This window comes from Lissotriton vulgaris, chromosome 4_1 (genome assembly GCF_964263255.1).
Source record: "Lissotriton vulgaris chromosome 4_1, aLisVul1.2, whole genome shotgun sequence".
NCBI classification, from domain to species: Eukaryota; Metazoa; Chordata; class Amphibia; order Caudata; family Salamandridae; genus Lissotriton; species Lissotriton vulgaris.
The window spans coordinates 843,647,700-843,670,509 of NC_141691.1; the positions used below are offsets into that span (position 1 = coordinate 843,647,700).

General features: G+C 45.5%; 1 protein-coding gene across 1 annotated transcript in view; it reads left to right on the top strand.

The window, feature by feature from the left end:
* The window catches only part of LOC147722661 (uncharacterized), a 164,423-nt gene that overhangs the window by 100,087 nt on the left and 41,526 nt on the right, over nucleotides 1-22,810 (top strand). The window lies entirely within an intron of this gene.

Below are 22,810 nucleotides of genomic sequence, written 5' to 3' on the forward strand. Positions count from 1 at the left end.
TGTACCGCTTTTTGCCGCCATAAGTGTGGCAGGGTATGCTCAGACGTGAGTCCCTTGGTCACTTTGCCACTGGATTCAAGCAAGCTGGGCTGAAGATGGCTGGAATGCCAGAAACCGGTCCTCGGAAGCTTGTTTTCGGTCCAGGGAAGACATGGCTTGGCAGTTCGGGCTGGACTGTTCCCATGAGGCACAGGGTCAGACTGATTTGCATATAGCCATGTCTGAACTGGGGTGGCAGAGTGGGCTAAAGAACGGTGATGGATTAAACCCAGATCTTTTGACTGGGTGTGAGTGTTCGATTGATTCAGATGCTCCGTCCATCACCACCCCCTTTCGTACCGCTTTTTGCCGCCATAAGTGTGGCAGGGTATGCTCAGACGTGAGTCCCTTGCTCACTTTGCCACTGGATTCAAGCAAGCCGGGCTGAAGACAGCTGGAATGCCAGAAACCGGTCCTCGGAAGCTTGTTTCCGGTCCAGGGAAGACATGGCTTGGCAGTTCGGGCTGGACTTTTCCCATGAGGCACAGGGTCAGACTGATTTGCATATAGGCATGTCTGAACTGGGGTGGCAGAGTGGGCTAAAGAACGGTGATGGATTAAACCCAGATCTTTTGACTGGGTGTGAGTGTTTGATTGATTCAGATGCTCGGTCCATCACCACCCCCTTTTGTGCCGCTTTTTGCCGCCATAAGTGTGGCAGGGTATGCTCAGACGTGAGTCCCTTGCTCACCTTGCCACTGGATTCAAGCAAGCCGGGCTGAAGACGGCTGGAATGCCAGAAACCGGTCCTCGGAAGCTTGTTTCCGGTCCAGGGAAGACATGGCTTGGCAGTTCGGCCTGGACTGTTCCCATGAGGCACAGGGTGAGACTGATTTGCATATAGCCATGTCTGAACTGGGGTGGCAGAGTGGGCTAAAGAACGGTGATGGATTAAGCCCAGATCTTTTGACTGGGTGTGAGTGTTTGATTGATTCAGATGCTCCGTCCATCACCACCCCCTTTTGTACCGCTTTTTGACGCCATAAGTGTGGCAGGGTATTCTCAGACGTGAGTCCCTTGCTCACTTTGCCACTGGATTCAAGCAAGCCGGGCTGAAGACGGCTGGAATGCCAGAAACCGTCCTCGGAAGCTTGTTTCCGGTCCAGGGAAGACATGGTTTGGCAGTTCGGGCTGGACTGTTCCCATGAGGCACAGGGTCAGACTGATTTGCATATAGCCATGTCTGAACTGGGGTGGCAGAGTGGGCTAAAGAACGGTGATGGATTAAATCCAGATCTTTTGACTGGCTGTGAGTGTTTGATTGATTCAGATGCTCCGTCCATCACCACCCCCTATTGTACCCCTTTTTGCCGCCATAAGTGTGGCAGGGTATGCTCAGACGTGAGTCCCTTGCTCACTTTGCTACTGGATTCAAGCAAGCCGGGCTGAAGACGGCTGGAATGCCAGAAACCGGTCCTCGGAAGCTTGTTTCTGGTCCAGGGAAGACATAACTTGGCAGTTCGGGCTGGACTGTTTCCATGAGGCACAGGGTCAGACTGATTTGCATATAGCCATGTCTGAACTGGGGTGGCAGAGTGGGCTAAAGAATGGTGATGGATTAAACCAAGATCTTTTGACTGGGTGTGAGTGTTTGATTGATTCAGATGCTCCGTCCATCACCACCCCCTTATGTACTCATCAGCAGTAGACTCCACTATGGCAATGCACTCTATGCAGGCATCACCCAGAAACTCCTCAGGAAAATACAGAACATTCAGAACGCCGCAGCCAGACTGATCCTCAACATCCCACACTGCAGCCACATCTCCGAACACTTGCGAGATCTCCACTGGCTCCCACTTGATGAGACAATCACGTTGAAGCTCTTCACATATGCCTACAAAGCCCCTCACGATGCCGTATCAGAATACCTGAACCACTGCCTCTCATTCCATGTACCCACCAGACACCTCAACTCTGCCAAACTGACCCTTGCCACGTCCCTCGGATCTGCAAGACCAGGACTGGAGGAAGATCTTTCTCCTACCTCACTGCCAAAACCTGGAACACCCTGCCTCTCCACTTCAGGCTATCCCCGTCGCTGATCCAATTCAGGAAAGATCTCAAGATCTGGATCTTTGACTGAACATCAGCACCCATCAGGCCCTGCAGCCCCCCCATGCATCAAGACCTTCACGGGTGAGTAGCCGCTCTTAACAACCACTGATTGATTGACCTTTCTTGGTGATATCATTCCCTCCTTTGCCTTCTATGTGTGCTGATGGTACCCAGTTTTTCTTTTGCTTTGTATATTTCACACCATATCTCCAAGCACGCATCTCTGACTGCTTTCCTGCCATTCATTAACGCATGGTACTACGGTTCAGAATAGAATTGTATTGTGTTGGTGTTAGTCATGGATTAGTTCGAGCCATCTAGTTGTTATACCGATGCTGTAACCAAGCATGATGGTGTCTAGGCGTGTCGCAGTGAGAGAAAAGGAACATACAAGGTGGTGGTATCCTCTCTGATTCCCTGGTGCAGGATATTCAGTGGGCCTGTGGTGCCCTCGGCAGAGACTCTAACATGGCAAAGAGGGCCCAACCGAGAAAATCCACTGCAGTGTGTACCTAGTGAGACTCCACACGGAGCTCCAGTAATCAACAGTCCATGCATGGCCTTCCTCCATCTGCCCCTAGCTTCATCTGCTCCCTCAGGTAGTCATTGATGTACCATAGACATATCAATACACCCTGTCAGGATATTAAGAGGCCATACTTGCATCCCAACAAACCTAGCCAAAAGCAAGGTAATCCACCTTTCAGATACTGATCAGGAGCCCTGATCCACAATCAAGCAGCAGTCCACTGGCATGCAGCTCCAATTTGGCATCCAAGACAGACATAGACATTCTGCACTCAGTTCAGCATGCACAGTACGATAGGGGTGCCCTTCATGGCTGTCTTCTTTTTTGGCCCCTCTGCATCTTTCCGGTAAGCCAGCAAGGGGATTATGGTGAGGGGGCAGCAGCAAGCCTCAGTTGGAATTCAGACTCTGCAGATCGTTGGAGTCACTCCTACCCTGGTGCCATTATCATGTAACCCAAGTGTAGTAAATGCAAAAAAAAATACTCACACTATGCGCACAGGCTGCCCTTTGATCTCTCCCTCATTAATCCACCTTCTTACTGCTTCACACAAATCATGAGATGCCAAAGAAAACAGTTTACATTTCCACTACTGCCCTGCAGATTTTACAACAATAATTTGTTGAAATGTAGTGAATTATTTTATTGTCTGTGCCTTGTGCAATGTGTGTGATCAACAGCGACGGGGCTGGCACTAGAGACAGAGTCAGTTTCTTTCGTGTCAGATATGTTCATATTTTTATGGCATTGGCCGTTTCTTGATTTATTGCAATGTACCCATGTGCTATTAAGATAATGAAAGAACTCTGTTCAGTGCTTATCAAATAACAGGCTGCTTCTTGTAATCTTTTTCCTACTACAGGTATTGTCCCTAGTATTTACCCTACCCTTTCTGAAAAAACTCACATTCCTCCAACTTAGCCAAGTACAGACCCTTTTATTTCCCTCTTACCTTTTTCCAGCAGCACTCACTGAAAGGTGTGTTAAATGCCTTGCAGTCTGGCTTTTAGGCATTTTTAGCACTGAATCCTTTCTGGTCTCAGATGTAAAAGACATTTGCACGATTCTTGATATCGGCGGAGAGGCGGTCTTAATTCTTGAGGCCTCGAAGGTGCTGAATTGTCTCAATTGGTCTCATTGGTGCTTTTTCTCTCCTCATTTAAGTTAACCTCCTGGGGAGTTCCTAAGGGCTTGGCCCAGAGTTGCGCTCTTTTAAAAAATTATTGTTATTGCAAGCCCTCTTGCTGCACTGATTCAGTCGTTAACTTTCAGACACTGCGGATGATACATCGTTCATTTTGAGACTTGACAATCTTGTGTCTAGGTCCCGTCAGTTCACAGATTGCTTGCATAGTTACACAACCTGGATGAACTCCAAATCGTTGTGACTGAATTCAGTCAAAACGAGAAATCTCAGAGTTGACAGAACCTGTTTGGAGTACCTCTTGTTGGTCCCTCGAACTTGGTCCTCAAACGTCCTACTGCTTCTGCTCTTTATCCTGGTATCCTTATGGATAATTAGATGTCTTTTTCATTACAAATCAATAAGCCATCTGTGTGCATTTTTCTGCTATGGACTCTTCTTCTCGGTCTTCTATTTATTCCCCCCTAAGTGTTGCAGATCGCTAGTCCAGGCACTAATCATTTCTCAAACACCAAAAGGTGGCAGGAATGCTTGCAATAATTCTAATCACTGACTCAGTATAGCATTCCAACCTATCATTCTTTTGCCCACCACGCCACCGTAGATTACACCTAGCCATATGCAAGCCAATCTTGGTCTTGCTCCTATAGGAGCAGTCCAGTTGAAACTGATCTTGGGTTGCTTGTGTTCCAGTTCAGAGAGGACCTGACTTGGCAGTTATGGCTGGACTGTTCCCACTGGAGCAGGAGCAAGACTGATTTGCATATGGTTAGGTCTAATCTGAGGTGGTAAAAAGGGCTAAAAAACTATGGGTTGGAATGCTACCTCATTGATTGCCAGTGGATGGACAAATTGCAAGCATTCCACCCCTTTTGTGTGTTTGACTAATCCTTTCTCTTCTGGACTACCACAAAACTCTACTCCTGGGACACTCACGTTTTCTGTATACCAGCCTTCAATGCTTCTGATGCTCGGTCTGAACCACTGATCCCACATTTCTCCTCACCTAAAAACACCGTATTGAATGCCCTCACCTAAAAACACCGTATTGACCTCACCTAAAAACACCGTATTGACTGCCCTCACCTAAAAACACCGTATTGACTGCCCTCACCTAAAAACACCGCATTGACTGCCCTCAACTAAAGACACCGTATTGACTGCCCTCACCTAAAAACACCGTATTGACTGCCCTTTTCAGAAGCTCACCCTTTTAAGGCTCTTTTCCTATACCATAGAGCAGTCGACGGCCCTGTTCCAGTTTATCTGCAGAGACGTTTTGCCTGTTATATCCAGCAGTGCTTGAACTGCGAAGAAATGTACTCTGGGAACCTATAAATTGGGGTTCAAGTTGTGGCAGAGGAAAGGGGGCGTAATCACGAGGGGCAAAACTTGAAAAGTGGGGTCTGACAAAAAACTTATACATTTTTCTTTTTAAACAATCCGTAGCAAAGAAAATGACAAAAAGGACACACACACGACAGTAAGTCTGTTTCATTATTACTTAATTGGTCACCAAGAGAATGCCGTTTAAAATACCTTACAGAGTAAAGACACCTGCTGCAGAGATCATTGTGTGCCCAGCATTTATGACAAGTTTATAATAGCAGTAAAGCAAATCTAGTGCTCAACACAGTTCTAGGAGAGTGATAGTTTTCATACATAAAGTATCATAGAAGCTTACTGTGTCTGCTGCACACCACATCATGTAACATTCAGATCACAGGTGTGTTTTCTATTTACATAGGTAAGAGACACCGAGATAGTTTTATTACTTCCAATTCATAATTTGCAACCCTTCTATTATAGCATAGTGCTCTATTTACCTGCATCAAGGAGCTGGATGAAAACTGTAAGTCATGGGTTTAGATTCTTATTATTTTTTTCTCAGTCTGTTGTTATTTTAAGATTGCAAAGAAGGGTTCCTTTGGGAATTAATAAAGTCTTATTAGTACAGAAAACCATAATCACTGCATTTGATTTTATATCTTCACTTTGCTTTTCTCCCGACCGTTCACTCATAATGTCTACCAGTATGGATTATCTGTGATTCTTACACCTTATATGTTATAACCCTCTTTGTCTTTGTAAAATTTCCTGTACTTTAATTTACATATGTGTATGATTGATTGTGCTCCTGTGAGTGATGTAAAGTGCTCTGACACCCTACATTGCGATGAGTAGCTCTATAAAGGAATGTTTTCCAAAAACAACACAGCAGTTTTAACCCCTTCGCTGCGGCCGCGATTTTACCGCTGTGCGGTAAACAATAGAACAGGGCGGGGCCGTGACGAACTCGAGCCGTCATCAGCACACGCCCACCGCGGGGCGTGACAGCTGGGGTTCGTCACCAGCATGGGAGGGGTTAATGTATACCATCCACTCAGGGACCCCAACTGACCCATGCCCCCAACATAAGTGTGGCAGGGTATGCTCAGACGTGAGTCCCTTGCTCACTTTGCTACTGGATTCAAGCAAGCCGGGCTGAAGACGGCTGGAATGCCAGAAACCGGTCCTCGGAAGCTTGTTTCTGGTCCAGGGAAGACATAACTTGGCAGTTCGGGCTGGACTGTTTCCATGAGGCACAGGGTCAGACTGATTTGCATATAGCCATGTCTGAACTGGGGTGGCAGAGTGGGCTAAAGAATGGTGATGGATTAAACCAAGATCTTTTGACTGGGTGTGAGTGTTTGATTGATTCAGATGCTCCGTCCATCACCACCCCCTTATGTACTCATCAGCAGTAGACTCCACTATGGCAATGCACTCTATGCAGGCATCACCCAGAAACTCCTCAGGAAAATACAGAACATTCAGAACGCCGCAGCCAGACTGATCCTCAACATCCCACACTGCAGCCACATCTCCGAACACTTGCGAGATCTCCACTGGCTCCCACTTGATGAGACAATCACGTTGAAGCTCTTCACATATGCCTACAAAGCCCCTCACGATGCCGTATCAGAATACCTGAACCACTGCCTCTCATTCCATGTACCCACCAGACACCTCAACTCTGCCAAACTGACCCTTGCCACGTCCCTCGGATCTGCAAGACCAGGACTGGAGGAAGATCTTTCTCCTACCTCACTGCCAAAACCTGGAACACCCTGCCTCTCCACTTCAGGCTATCCCCGTCGCTGATCCAATTCAGGAAAGATCTCAAGATCTGGATCTTTGACTGAACATCAGCACCCATCAGGCCCTGCAGCCCCCCCATGCATCAAGACCTTCACGGGTGAGTAGCCGCTCTTAACAACCACTGATTGATTGACCTTTCTTGGTGATATCATTCCCTCCTTTGCCTTCTATGTGTGCTGATGGTACCCAGTTTTTCTTTTGCTTTGTATATTTCACACCATATCTCCAAGCACGCATCTCTGACTGCTTTCCTGCCATTCATTAACGCATGGTACTACGGTTCAGAATAGAATTGTATTGTGTTGGTGTTAGTCATGGATTAGTTCGAGCCATCTAGTTGTTATATCGATGCTGTAACCAAGCATGATGGTGTCTAGGCGTGTCGCAGTGAGAGAAAAGGAACATACAAGGTGGTGGTATCCTCTCTGATTCCCTGGTGCAGGATATTCAGTGGGCCTGTGGTGCCCTCGGCAGAGACTCTAACATGGCAAAGAGGGCCCAACCGAGAAAATCCACTGCAGTGTGTACCTAGTGAGACTCCACACGGAGCTCCAGTAATCAACAGTCCATGCATGGCCTTCCTCCATCTGCCCCTAGCTTCATCTGCTCCCTCAGGTAGTCATTGATGTACCACAGACATATCAATACACCCTGTCAGGATATTAAGAGGCCATACTTGCATCCCAACAAACCTAGCCAAAAGCAAGGTAATCCACCTTTCAGATACTGATCAGGAGCCCTGATCCACAATCAAGCAGCAGTCCACTGGCATGCAGCTCCAATTTGGCATCTAAGACAGACATAGACATTCTGCACTCAGTTCAGCATGCACAGTACGATAGGGGTGCCCTTCATGGCTGTCTTCTTTTTTGGCCCCTCTGCATCTTTCCGGTAAGCCAGCAAGGGGATTATGGTGAGGGGGCAGCAGCAAGCCTCAGTTGGAATTCAGACTCTGCAGATCGTTGGAGTCACTCCTACCCTGGTGCCATTATCATGTAACCCAAGTGTAGTAAATGCAAAAAAAAATACTCACACTATGCGCACAGGCTGCCCTTTGATCTCTCCCTCATGAATCCGCCTTCTTACTGCTTCACACAAATCATGAGATGCCAAAGAAAACAGTTTACATTTCCACTACTGCCCTGCAGATTTTACAACAATAATTTGTTGAAATGTAGTGAATTATTTTATTGTCTGTGCCTTGTGCAATGTGTGTGATCAACAGCGACGGGGCTGGCACTAGAGACAGAGTCAGTTTCTTTCGTGTCAGATATGTTCATATTTTTATGGCATTGGCCGTTTCTTGATTTATTGCAATGTACCCATGTGCTATTAAGATAATGAAAGAACTCTGTTCAGTGCTTATCAAATAACTGGCTGCTTCTTGTAATCTTTTTCCTACTACAGGTATTGTCCCTAGTATTTACCCTACCCTTTCTGAAAAAACTCACATTCCTCCAACTTAGCCAAGTACAGACCCTTTTATTTCCCTCTTACCTTTTTCCAGCAGCACTCACTGAAAGGTGTGTTAAATGCCTTGCAGTCTGGCTTTTAGGCATTTTTAGCACTGAATCCTTTCTGGTCTCAGATGTAAAAGACATTTGCACGATTCTTGATATCGGCGGAGAGGCGGTCTTAATTCTTGAGGCCTCGAAGGTGCTGAATTGTCTCAATCGGTCTCATTGGTGCTTTTTCTCTCCTCATTTAAGTTAACCTCCTGGGGAGTTCCTAAGGGCTTGGCCCAGAGTTGCGCTCTTTTAAAAAATTATTGTTATTGCAAGCCCTCTTGCTGCACTGATTCAGTCGTTAACTTTCAGACACTGCGGATGATACATCGTTCATTTTGAGACTTGACAATCTTGTGTCTAGGTCCCGTCAGTTCACAGATTGCTTGCATAGTTACACAACCTGGATGAACTCCAAATCGTTGTGACTGAATTCAGTCAAAACGAGAAATCTCAGAGTTGACAGAACCTGTTTGGAGTACCTCTTGTTGGTCCCTCGAACTTGGTCCTCAAACGTCCTACTGCTTCTGCTCTTTATCCTGGTATCCTTATGGATAATTAGATGTCTTTTTCATTACAAATCAATAAGCCATCTGTGTGCATTTTTCTGCTATGGACTCTTCTTCTCGGTCTTCTATTTATTCCCCCCTAAGTGTTGCAGATCGCTAGTCCAGGCACTAATCATTTCTCAAACACCAAAAGGTGGCAGGAATGCTTGCAATAATTCTAATCACTGACTCAGTATAGCATTCCAACCTATCATTCTTTTGCCCACCACGCCACCGTAGATTACACCTAGCCATATGCAAGCCAATCTTGGTCTTGCTCCTATAGGAGCAGTCCAGTTGAAACTGATCTTGGGTTGCTTGTGTTCCAGTTCAGAGAGGACCTGACTTGGCAGTTATGGCTGGACTGTTCCCACTGGAGCAGGAGCAAGACTGATTTGCATATGGTTAGGTCTAATCTGAGGTGGTAAAAAGGGCTAAAAAACTATGGGTTGGAATGCTACCTCATTGATTGCCAGTGGATGGACAAATTGCAAGCATTCCACCCCTTTTGTGTGTTTGACTAATCCTTTCTCTTCTGGACTACCACAAAACTCTACTCCTGGGACACTCACGTTTTCTGTATACCAGCCTTCAATGCTTCTGATGCTCGGTCTGAACCACTGATCCCACATTTCTCCTCACCTAAAAACACCGTATTGAATGCCCTCCCCTAAAAACACCGTATTGACCTCACCTAAAAACACCGTATTGACTGCCCTCACCTAAAAACACCGTATTGACTGCCCTCACCTAAAAACACCGCATTGACTGCCCTCAACTAAAGACACCGTATTGACTGCCCTCACCTAAAAACACCGTATTGACTGCCCTTTTCAGAAGCTCACCCTTTTAAGGCTCTTTTCCTATACCATAGAGCAGTCGACGGCCCTGTTCCAGTTTATCTGCAGAGACGTTTTGCCTGTTATATCCAGCAGTGCTTGAACTGCGAAGAAATGTACTCTGGGAACCTATAAATTGGGTTTCAAGTTGTGGCAGAGGAAAGGGGGCGTAGTCACGAGGGGCAAAACTTGAAAAGTGGGGTCTGACAAAAAACTTATACATTTTTCTTTTTAAACAATCCGTAGCAAAGAAAATGACAAAAAGGACACACACACAACAGTAAGTCTGTTTCATTATTACTTAATTGGTCACCAAGAGAATGCCGTTTAAAATACCTTACAGAGTAAAGACACCTGCTGCAGAGATCATTGTGTGCCCAGCATTTATGACAAGTTTATAATAGCAGTAAAGCAAATCTAGTGCTCAACACAGTTCTAGGAGAGTGATAGTTTTCATACATAAAGTATCATAGAAGCTTACTGTGTCTGCTGCACACCACATCATGTAACATTCAGATCACAGGTGTGTTTTCTATTTACATAGGTAAGAGACACCGAGATAGTTTTATTACTTCCAATTCATAATTTGCAACCCTTCTATTATAGCATAGTGCTCTATTTACCTGCATCAAGGAGCTGGATGAAAACTGTAAGTCATGGGTTTAGATTCTTATTATTTTTTTCTCAGTCTGTTGTTATTTTAAGATTGCAAAGAAGGGTTCCTTTGGGAATTAATAAAGTCTTATTAGTACAGAAAACCATAATCACTGCATTTGATTTTATATCTTCACTTTGCTTTTCTCCCGACCGTTCACTCATAATGTCTACCAGTATGGATTATCTGTGATTCTTACACCTTATATGTTATAACCCTCTTTGTCTTTGTAAAATTTCCTGTACTTTAATTTACATATGTGTATGATTGATTGTGCTCCTGTGAGTGATGTAAAGTGCTCTGACACCCTACATTGCGATGAGTAGCTCTATAAAGGAATGTTTTCCAAAAACAACACAGCAGTATTAACCCCTTCGCTGCGGCCGCGATTTTACCGCTGTGCGGTAAACAATAGAACAGGGCGGGGCCGTGACGAACCCCAGCCGTCATCAGCACACGCCCACCGCGGGGCGTGACAGCTGGGGTTCGTCACCAGCATGGGAGGGGTTAATGTATACCATCCACTCAGGGACCCCAACTGACCCATGCCCCCAACATAAGTGTGGCAGGGTATGCTCAGACGTGAGTCCCTTGCTCACTTTGCTACTGGATTCAAGCAAGCCGGGCTGAAGACGGCTGGAATGCCAGAAACCGGTCCTCGGAAGCTTGTTTCTGGTCCAGGGAAGACATAACTTGGCAGTTCGGGCTGGACTGTTTCCATGAGGCACAGGGTCAGACTGATTTGCATATAGCCATGTCTGAACTGGGGTGGCAGAGTGGGCTAAAGAATGGTGATGGATTAAACCAAGATCTTTTGACTGGGTGTGAGTGTTTGATTGATTCAGATGCTCCGTCCATCACCACCCCCTTATGTACTCATCAGCAGTAGACTCCACTATGGCAATGCACTCTATGCAGGCATCACCCAGAAACTCCTCAGGAAAATACAGAACATTCAGAACGCCGCAGCCAGACTGATCCTCAACATCCCACACTGCAGCCACATCTCCGAACACTTGCGAGATCTCCACTGGCTCCCACTTGATGAGATAATCACGTTGAAGCTCTTCACATATGCCTACAAAGCCCCTCACGATGCCGTATCAGAATACCTGAACCACTGCCTCTCATTCCATGTACCCACCAGACACCTCAACTCTGCCAAACTGACCCTTGCCACGTCCCTCGGATCTGCAAGACCAGGACTGGAGGAAGATCTTTCTCCTACCTCACTGCCAAAACCTGGAACACCCTGCCTCTCCACTTCAGGCTATCCCCGTCGCTGATCCAATTCAGGAAAGATCTCAAGATCTGGATCTTTGACTGAACATCAGCACCCATCAGGCCCTGCAGCCCCCCCATGCATCAAGACCTTCACGGGTGAGTAGCCGCTCTTAACAACCACTGATTGATTGACCTTTCTTGGTGATATCATTCCCTCCTTTGCCTTCTATGTGTGCTGATGGTACCCAGTTTTTCTTTTGCTTTGTATATTTCACACCATATCTCCAAGCACGCATCTCTGACTGCTTTCCTGCCATTCATTAACGCATGGTACTACGGTTCAGAATAGAATTGTATTGTGTTGGTGTTAGTCATGGATTAGTTCGAGCCATCTAGTTGTTATACCGATGCTGTAACCAAGCATGATGGTGTCTAGGCGTGTCGCAGTGAGAGAAAAGGAACATACAAGGTGGTGGTATCCTCTCTGATTCCCTGGTGCAGGATATTCAGTGGGCCTGTGGTGCCCTCGGCAGAGACTCTAACATGGCAAAGAGGGCCCAACCGAGAAAATCCACTGCAGTGTGTACCTAGTGAGACTCCACACGGAGCTCCAGTAATCAACAGTCCATGCATGGCCTTCCTCCATCTGCCCCTAGCTTCATCTGCTCCCTCAGGTAGTCATTGATGTACCACAGACATATCAATACACCCTGTCAGGATATTAAGAGGCCATACTTGCATCCCAACAAACCTAGCCAAAAGCAAGGTAATCCACCTTTCAGATACTGATCAGGAGCCCTGATCCACAATCAAGCAGCAGTCCACTGGCATGCAGCTCCAATTTGGCATCCAAGACAGACATAGACATTCTGCACTCAGTTCAGCATGCACAGTACGATAGGGGTGCCCTTCATGGCTGTCTTCTTTTTTGGCCCCTCTGCATCTTTCCGGTAAGCCAGCAAGGGGATTATGGTGAGGGGGCAGCAGCAAGCCTCAGTTGGAATTCAGACTCTGCAGATCGTTGGAGTCACTCCTACCCTGGTGCCATTATCATGTAACCCAAGTGTAGTAAATGCAAAAAAAAATACTCACACTATGCGCACAGGCTGCCCTTTGATCTCTCCCTCATGAATCCGCCTTCTTACTGCTTCACACAAATCATGAGATGCCAAAGAAAACAGTTTACATTTCCACTACTGCCCTGCAGATTTTACAACAATAATTTGTTGAAATGTAGTGAATTATTTTATTGTCTGTGCCTTGTGCAATGTGTGTGATCAACAGCGACGGGGCTGGCACTAGAGACAGAGTCAGTTTCTTTCGTGTCAGATATGTTCATATTTTTATGGCATTGGCCGTTTCTTGATTTATTGCAATGTACCCATGTGCTATTAAGATAATGAAAGAACTCTGTTCAGTGCTTATCAAATAACTGGCTGCTTCTTGTAATCTTTTTCCTACTACAGGTATTGTCCCTAGTATTTACCCTACCCTTTCTGAAAAAACTCACATTCCTCCAACTTAGCCAAGTACAGACCCTTTTATTTCCCTCTTACCTTTTTCCAGCAGCACTCACTGAAAGGTGTGTTAAATGCCTTGCAGTCTGGCTTTTAGGCATTTTTAGCACTGAATCCTTTCTGGTCTCAGATGTAAAAGACATTTGCACGATTCTTGATATCGGCGGAGAGGCGGTCTTAATTCTTGAGGCCTCGAAGGTGCTGAATTGTCTCAATCGGTCTCATTGGTGCTTTTTCTCTCCTCATTTAAGTTAACCTCCTGGGGAGTTCCTAAGGGCTTGGCCCAGAGTTGCGCTCTTTTAAAAAATTATTGTTATTGCAAGCCCTCTTGCTGCACTGATTCAGTCGTTAACTTTCAGACACTGCGGATGATACATCGTTCATTTTGAGACTTGACAATCTTGTGTCTAGGTCCCGTCAGTTCACAGATTGCTTGCATAGTTACACAACCTGGATGAACTCCAAATCGTTGTGACTGAATTCAGTCAAAACGAGAAATCTCAGAGTTGACAGAACCTGTTTGGAGTACCTCTTGTTGGTCCCTCGAACTTGGTCCTCAAACGTCCTACTGCTTCTGCTCTTTATCCTGGTATCCTTATGGATAATTAGATGTCTTTTTCATTACAAATCAATAAGCCATCTGTGTGCATTTTTCTGCTATGGACTCTTCTTCTCGGTCTTCTATTTATTCCCCCCTAAGTGTTGCAGATCGCTAGTCCAGGCACTAATCATTTCTCAAACACCAAAAGGTGGCAGGAATGCTTGCAATAATTCTAATCACTGACTCAGTATAGCATTCCAACCTATCATTCTTTTGCCCACCACGCCACCGTAGATTACACCTAGCCATATGCAAGCCAATCTTGGTCTTGCTCCTATAGGAGCAGTCCAGTTGAAACTGATCTTGGGTTGCTTGTGTTCCAGTTCAGAGAGGACCTGACTTGGCAGTTATGGCTGGACTGTTCCCACTGGAGCAGGAGCAAGACTGATTTGCATATGGTTAGGTCTAATCTGAGGTGGTAAAAAGGGCTAAAAAACTATGGGTTGGAATGCTACCTCATTGATTGCCAGTGGATGGACAAATTGCAAGCATTCCACCCCTTTTGTGTGTTTGACTAATCCTTTCTCTTCTGGACTACCACAAAACTCTACTCCTGGGACACTCACGTTTTCTGTATACCAGCCTTCAATGCTTCTGATGCTCGGTCTGAACCACTGATCCCACATTTCTCCTCACCTAAAAACACCGTATTGAATGCCCTCACCTAAAAACACCGTATTGACCTCACCTAAAAACACCGTATTGACTGCCCTCACCTAAAAACACCGTATTGACTGCCCTCACCTAAAAACACCGCATTGACTGCCCTCAACTAAAGACACCGTATTGACTGCCCTCACCTAAAAACACCGTATTGACTGCCCTTTTCAGAAGCTCACCCTTTTAAGGCTCTTTTCCTATACCATAGAGCAGTCGACGGCCCTGTTCCAGTTTATCTGCAGAGACGTTTTGCCTGTTATATCCAGCAGTGCTTGAACTGCGAAGAAATGTACTCTGGGAACCTATAAATTGGGTTTCAAGTTGTGGCAGAGGAAAGGGGGCGTAGTCACGAGGGGCAAAACTTGAAAAGTGGGGTCTGACAAAAAACGTATACATTTTTCTTTTTAAACAATCCGTAGCAAAGAAAATGACAAAAAGGACACACACACGACAGTAAGTCTGTTTCATTATTACTTAATTGGTCACCAAGAGAATGCCGTTTAAAATACCTTACAGAGTAAAGACACCTGCTGCAGAGATCATTGTGTGCCCAGCATTTATGACAAGTTTATAATAGCAGTAAAGCAAATCTAGTGCTCAACACAGTTCTAGGAGAGTGATAGTTTTCATACATAAAGTATCATAGAAGCTTACTGTGTCTGCTGCACACCACATCATGTAACATTCAGATCACAGGTGTGTTTTCTATTTACATAGGTAAGAGACACCGAGATAGTTTTATTACTTCCAATTCATAATTTGCAACCCTTCTATTATAGCATAGTGCTCTATTTACCTGCATCAAGGAGCTGGATGAAAACTGTAAGTCATGGGTTTAGATTCTTATTATTTTTTTCTCAGTCTGTTGTTATTTTAAGATTGCAAAGAAGGGTTCCTTTGGGAATTAATAAAGTCTTATTAGTACAGAAAACCATAATCACTGCATTTGATTTTATATCTTCACTTTGCTTTTCTCCCGACCGTTCACTCATAATGTCTACCAGTATGGATTATCTGTGATTCTTACACCTTATATGTTATAACCCTCTTTGTCTTTGTAAAATTTCCTGTACTTTAATTTACATATGTGTATGATTGATTGTGCTCCTGTGAGTGATGTAAAGTGCTCTGACACCCTACATTGCGATGAGTAGCTCTATAAAGGAATGTTTTCCAAAAACAACACAGCAGTATTAACCCCTTCGCTGCGGCCGCGATTTTACCGCTGTGCGGTAAACAATAGAACAGGGCGGGGCCGTGACGAACCCCAGCCGTAATCAGCACACGCCCACCGCGGGGCGTGACAGCTGGGGTTCGTCACCAGCATGGGAGGGGTTAATGTATACCATCCACTCAGGGACCCCAACTGACCCATGCCCCCAACATAAGTGTGGCAGGGTATGCTCAGACGTGAGTCCCTTGCTCACTTTGCTACTGGATTCAAGCAAGCCGGGCTGAAGACGGCTGGAATGCCAGAAACCGGTCCTCGGAAGCTTGTTTCTGGTCCAGGGAAGACATAACTTGGCAGTTCGGGCTGGACTGTTTCCATGAGGCACAGGGTCAGACTGATTTGCATATAGCCATGTCTGAACTGGGGTGGCAGAGTGGGCTAAAGAATGGTGATGGATTAAACCAAGATCTTTTGACTGGGTGTGAGTGTTTGATTGATTCAGATGCTCCGTCCATCACCACCCCCTTATGTACTCATCAGCAGTAGACTCCACTATGGCAATGCACTCTATGCAGGCATCACCCAGAAACTCCTCAGGAAAATACAGAACATTCAGAACGCCGCAGCCAGACTGATCCTCAACATCCCACACTGCAGCCACATCTCCGAACACTTGCGAGATCTCCACTGGCTCCCACTTGATGAGACAATCACGTTGAAGCTCTTCACATATGCCTACAAAGCCCCTCACGATGCCGTATCAGAATACCTGAACCACTGCCTCTCATTCCATGTACCCACCAGACACCTCAACTCTGCCAAACTGACCCTTGCCACGTCCCTCGGATCTGCAAGACCAGGACTGGAGGAAGATCTTTCTCCTACCTCACTGCCAAAACCTGGAACACCCTGCCTCTCCACTTCAGGCTATCCCCGTCGCTGATCCAATTCAGGAAAGATCTCAAGATCTGGATCTTTGACTGAACATCAGCACCCATCAGGCCCTGCAGCCCCCCCATGCATCAAGACCTTCACGGGTGAGTAGCCGCTCTTAACAACCACTGATTGATTGACCTTTCTTGGTGATATCATTCCCTCCTTTGCCTTCTATGTGTGCTGATGGTACCCAGTTTTTCTTTTGCTTTGTATATTTCACACCATATCTCCAAGCACGCATCTCTGACTGCTTTCCTGCCATTCATTAACGCATGGTACTACGGTTCAGAATAGAATTGTATTGTGTTGGTGTTAGTCATGGATTAGTTCGAGCCATCTAGTTGTTATACCGATGCTGTAACCAAGCATGATGGTGTCTAGGCGTGTCGCAGTGAGAGAAAAGGAACATACAAGGTGGTGGTATCCTCTCTGATTCCCTGGTGCAGGATATTCAGTGGGCCTGTGGTGCCCTCGGCAGAGACTCTAACATGGCAAAGAGGGCCCAACCGAGAAAATCCACTGCAGTGTGTACCTAGTGAGACTCCACACGGAGCTCCAGTAATCAGCAGTCCATGCATGGCCTTCCTCCATCTGCCCCTAGCTTCATCTGCTCCCTCAGGTAGTCATTGATGTACCACAGACATATCAATACACCCTGTCAGGATATTAAGAGGCCATACTTGCATCCCAACAAACCTAGCCAAAAGCAAGGTAATCCACCTTTCAGATACTGATCAGGAGCCCTGATCCACAATCAAGCAGCAGTCCACTGGCATGCAGCTCCAATTTGGCATCCAAGACAGACATAGACATTCTGCACTCAGTTCAGCATGCACAGTACGATAGGGGTGCCCTTCATGGCTGTCTTCTTTTTTGGCCCCTCTGCATCTTTCCGGTAAGCCAGCAAGGGGATTATGGTGAGGGGGCAGCAGCAAGCCTCAGTTGGAATTCAGACTCTGCAGATCGTTGGAGTCACTCCTACCCTGGTGCCATTATCATGTAACCCAAGTGTAGTAAATGCAAAAAAAAATACTCACACTATGCGCACAGGCTGCCCTTTGATCTCTCCCTCATGAATCCGCCTTCTTACTGCTTCACACAAATCATGAGATGCCAAAGAAAACAGTTTACATTTCCACTACTGCCCTGCAGATTTTACAACAATAATTTGTTGAAATGTAGTGAATTATTTTATTGTCTGTGCCTTGTGCAATGTGTGTGATCAACAGCGACGGGGCTGGCACTAGAGACAGAGTCAGTTTCTTTTGTGTCAGATATGTTCATATTTTTATGGCATTGGCCGTTTCTTGATTTATTGCAATGTACCCATGTGCTATTAAGATAATGAAAGAACTCTGTTCAGTGCTTATCAAATAACTGGCTGCTTCTTGTAATCTTTTTCCTACTACAGGTATTGTCCCTAGTATTTATCCTACCCTTTCTGAAAAAACTCACATTCCTCCAACTTAGCCAAGTACAGACCCTTTTATTTCCCTCTTACCTTTTTCCAGCAGCACTCACTGAAAGGTGTGTTAAATGCCTTGCAGTCTGGCTTTTAGGCATTTTTAGCACTGAATCCTTTCTGGTCTCAGATGTAAAAGACATTTGCACGATTCTTGATATCGGCGAAGAGGCGGTCTTAATTCTTGAGGCCTCGAAGGTGCTGAATTGTCTCAATCGGTCTCATTGGTGCTTTTTCTCTCCTCATTTAAGTTAACCTCCTGGGGAGTTCCTAAGGGCTTGGCCCAGAGTTGCGCTCTTTTAAAAAATTATTGTTATTGCAAGCCCTCTTGCTGCACTGATTCAGTCGTTAACTTTCAGACACTGCGGATGATACATCGTTCATTTTGAGACTTGACAATCTTGTGTCTAGGTCCCGTCAGTTCACAGATTGCTTGCATAGTTACACAACCTGGATGAACTCCAAATCGTTGTGACTGAATTCAGTCAAAACGAGAAATCTCAGAGTTGACAGAACCTGTTTGGAGTACCTCTTGTTGGTCCCTCGAACTTGGTCCTCAAACGTCCTACTGCTTCTGCTCTTTATCCTGGTATCCTTATGGATAATTAGATGTCTTTTTCATTACAAATCAATAAGCCATCTGTGTGCATTTTTCTGCTATGGACTCTTCTTCTCGGTCTTCTATTTATTCCCCCCTAAGTGTTGCAGATCGCTAGTCCAGGCACTAATCATTTCTCAAACACCAAAAGGTGGCAGGAATGCTTGCAATAATTCTAATCACTGACTCAGTATAGCATTCCAACCTATCATTCTTTTGCCCACCACGCCACCGTAGATTACACCTAGCCATATGCAAGCCAATCTTGGTCTTGCTCCTATAGGAGCAGTCCAGTTGAAACTGATCTTGGGTTGCTTGTGTTCCTGTTCAGAGAGGACCTGACTTGGCAGTTATGGCTGGACTGTTCCCACTGGAGCAGGAGCAAGACTGATTTGCATATGGTTAGGTCTAATCTGAGGTGGTAAAAAGGGCTAAAAAACTATGGGTTGGAATGCTACCTCATTGATTGCCAGTGGATGGACAAATTGCAAGCATTCCACCCCTTTTGTGTGTTTGACTAATCCTTTCTCTTCTGGACTACCACAAAACTCTACTCCTGGGACACTCACGTTTTCTGTATACCAGCCTTCAATGCTTCTGATGCTCGGTCTGAACCACTGATCCCACATTTCTCCTCACCTAAAAACACCGTATTGAATGCCCTCACCTAAAAACACCGTATTGACCTCACCTAAAAACACCGTATTGACTGCCCTCACCTAAAAACACCGTATTGACTGCCCTCACCTAAAAACACCGCATTGACTGCCCTCAACTAAAGACACCGTATTGACTGCCCTCACCTAAAAACACCGTATTGACTGCCCTTTTCAGAAGCTCACCCTTTTAAGGCTCTTTTCCTATACCATAGAGCAGTCGACGGCCCTGTTCCAGTTTATCTGCAGAGACGTTTTGCCTGTTATATCCAGCAGTGCTTGAACTGCGAAGAAATGTACTCTGGGAACCTATAAATTGGGTTTCAAGTTGTGGCAGAGGAAAGGGGGCGTAGTCACGAGGGGCAAAACTTGAAAAGTGGGGTCTGACAAAAAACTTATACATTTTTCTTTTTAAACAATCCATAGCAAAGAAAATGACAAAAAGGACACACACACGACAGTAAGTCTGTTTCATTATTACTTAATTGGTCACCAAGAGAATGCCGTTTAAAATACCTTACAGAGTAAAGACACCTGCTGCAGAGATCATTGTGTGCCCAGCATTTATGACAAGTTTATAATAGCAGTAAAGCAAATCTAGTGCTCAACACAGTTCTAGGAGAGTGATAGTTTTCATACATAAAGTATCATAGAAGCTTACTGTGTCTGCTGCACACCACATCATGTAACATTCAGATCACAGGTGTGTTTTCTATTTACATAGGTAAGAGACACCGAGATAGTTTTATTACTTCCAATTCATAATTTGCAACCCTTCTATTATAGCATAGTGCTCTATTTACCTGCATCAAGGAGCTGGATGAAAACTGTAAGTCATGGGTTTAGATTCTTATTATTTTTTTCTCAGTCTGTTGTTATTTTAAGATTGCAAAGAAGGGTTCCTTTGGGAATTAATAAAGTCTTATTAGTACAGAAAACCATAATCACTGCATTTGATTTTATATCTTCACTTTGCTTTTCTCCCGACCGTTCACTCATAATGTCTACCAGTATGGATTATCTGTGATTCTTACACCTTATATGTTATAACCCTCTTTGTCTTTGTAAAATTTCCTGTACTTTAATTTACATATGTGTATGATTGATTGTGCTCCTGTGAGTGATGTAAAGTGCTCTGACACCCTACATTGCGATGAGTAGCTCTATAAAGGAATGTTTTCCAAAAACAACACAGCAGTATTAACCCCTTCGCTGCGGCCGCGATTTTACCGCTGTGCGGTAAACAATAGAACAGGGCGGGGCCGTGACGAACCCCAGCCGTCATCAGCACACGCCCACCGCGGGGCGTGACAGCTGGGGTTCGTTACCAGCATGGGAGGGGTTAATGTATACCATCCACTCAGGGACCCCAACTGACCCATGCCCCCAACACATCTACAACTTGGGAACATCACAAATTAGCACCACCCTTACCCACATCATCAGCACCTCCATCAGATCCGTGACTTTTGTGGGATTCCTATCCACCCAAAGTGATTAAGAATGCCATCAACAAACAACTCACAACCAACCTCGAACTTCACCATCTTCTAGACAACACTTAGTCAGGATTCAGAAAGAACCACTGCACCAAAGCAGCACTCATCATGGCCACCAATGACATTTGAATCATCCTAGACCAAGAAGAAACAGCAGCCCTCATTCTGCTGCTCGACCTCTTTGCGGCCTTCAACACTGTCTCCCATAATACCCTCGTCAGAAGACTTCACAAAAGTGGCATACAAGGATCCGCTCTCAAAAGGATCTGTTTCTTCGTCACGGGAAGAACCCAAAGGGTCAGGCTACCACCCTCCACATCAGAGACCAAGAAAGTGATATGCAGAGTCCCACACAGTTCGCCCCTCAGACCTACCCTTTTCAACATATACATGACACTGCTCGCCAAGACCATTGGATCACAAGACATCACCGTCACCTCCTATGCTGATGACACCCAACTCATCCTTTTCCTGACAGGCAAAACAACTACTCCCAGAACCAACTTCACCAACTGCATAACCATGGTAGCAGACTGGATGCTAACCAACTGCCTGCAGCTCAACTCTGACAAGACGGAAGTACTGATCTTCAGTGACAAGAGCTTCTCCATGGGACTCCACCTCGTGACGGTCTGAGCTAGGACCAACACCCATACCCACAGACCATGCAAGAAATCTAGGGATCATCCTAGATGACAGACTCAAGATGACGGATAAAGTCAACACAGTGATCACCTCCTGCTTCCACATCCTACGCATGCTGCAAAGAATCTTCAAACGCTTGCCTCAGAACACCAGATGGATCCCTACGCAAGCATTCATCACCAGCAGGCTGGCCCATGACAACACTCTCCACGTCAGAATCTCTAAAAAATTCCTACATAGACTCCAGACCATCCAGAACACCGCTGAAAGACACATACCCACCCTGCCACACTGCACCCACATCACACCAAACCACACCTCAGGAACCTTCACTGGCTTCCCATTCACAAACGATGTTAATTCAATGTTCTCACCCACACATACTGAACAGCTGCATACACTTTCACCAACCAACCAGACCCCTACTCTCTGCCTCACTCGTACAGATTCCCCTAATCCGCAGATGCAAAACTGGAGGTCGCTCATTCTCCTACATTGCATCCAAGACATGGAATGACCTCCCTCCACACATCAAAACCTCCTCCTCACTTCATGAGTTTAAGCTGAAGTCCTGGCTCTTCATGGGAGTTAAACAATGTTAAAAACCTGCCTCAAAGTCAAGTTTCTCCTAAGTACTTGTGAAGTGAGATCCTGTTGTGCGCCTTTTTTGCTGCCATTGCTGTGGCATCAAGGTGGTAGGCTCCGGATAGCTCCAATATAGTAGTACAGTCAAACAAAGGGAGGGCTGAGAGTCTAATAAATAAGGCCTTTTTTTGTTCCTGGGTGGGATTGTAGCCCCAAAGCCAGCACAAAAAGAATGCAGATAACTTGTGGGTGCTGCTGAAATGTTTCCTTGTGTCGGAAAAGGACACCAGTACAAATTCTGCATGTTACCCTGGGTCAGCCAGATACCAGATAGGACCAAAAGTAGCTGTAGGATCTGGGATTGGGCACAATACCCCTACATTCCAGCACTGATATCCAGTACTTTATTTGTGCCGGTGGTTGCAGGCGGGGTTCACTGGCATTCATTTATGGGGACTGGTAGTTATTTTTCCTTCTCAGACATTAACCCACCACAATAGAGTGAAAAACACACAATGGCGAAAGAAGGAGGCAGAGAAAGATGGGAGAAATGTGAAAAATGGAGAGAGCAGGATCTTGCAAGAGTGCGATTAAGGGATAGAGAGTGTCTGGTGGTGGATCAATCAGGCATGATGTGGAATCAAAACTACGCAGCATTGGTGTTCAGCACGCCTACATGCAATAACACCGATGCGGGGCTTTTGAGCAGAATCTTGATCACTGGCATTTATTCTTTTACAAAGTTAGCATTGTTTACAGCACTGTTTGTCCCCATTCAATCCACTAAGGCCCATTTTC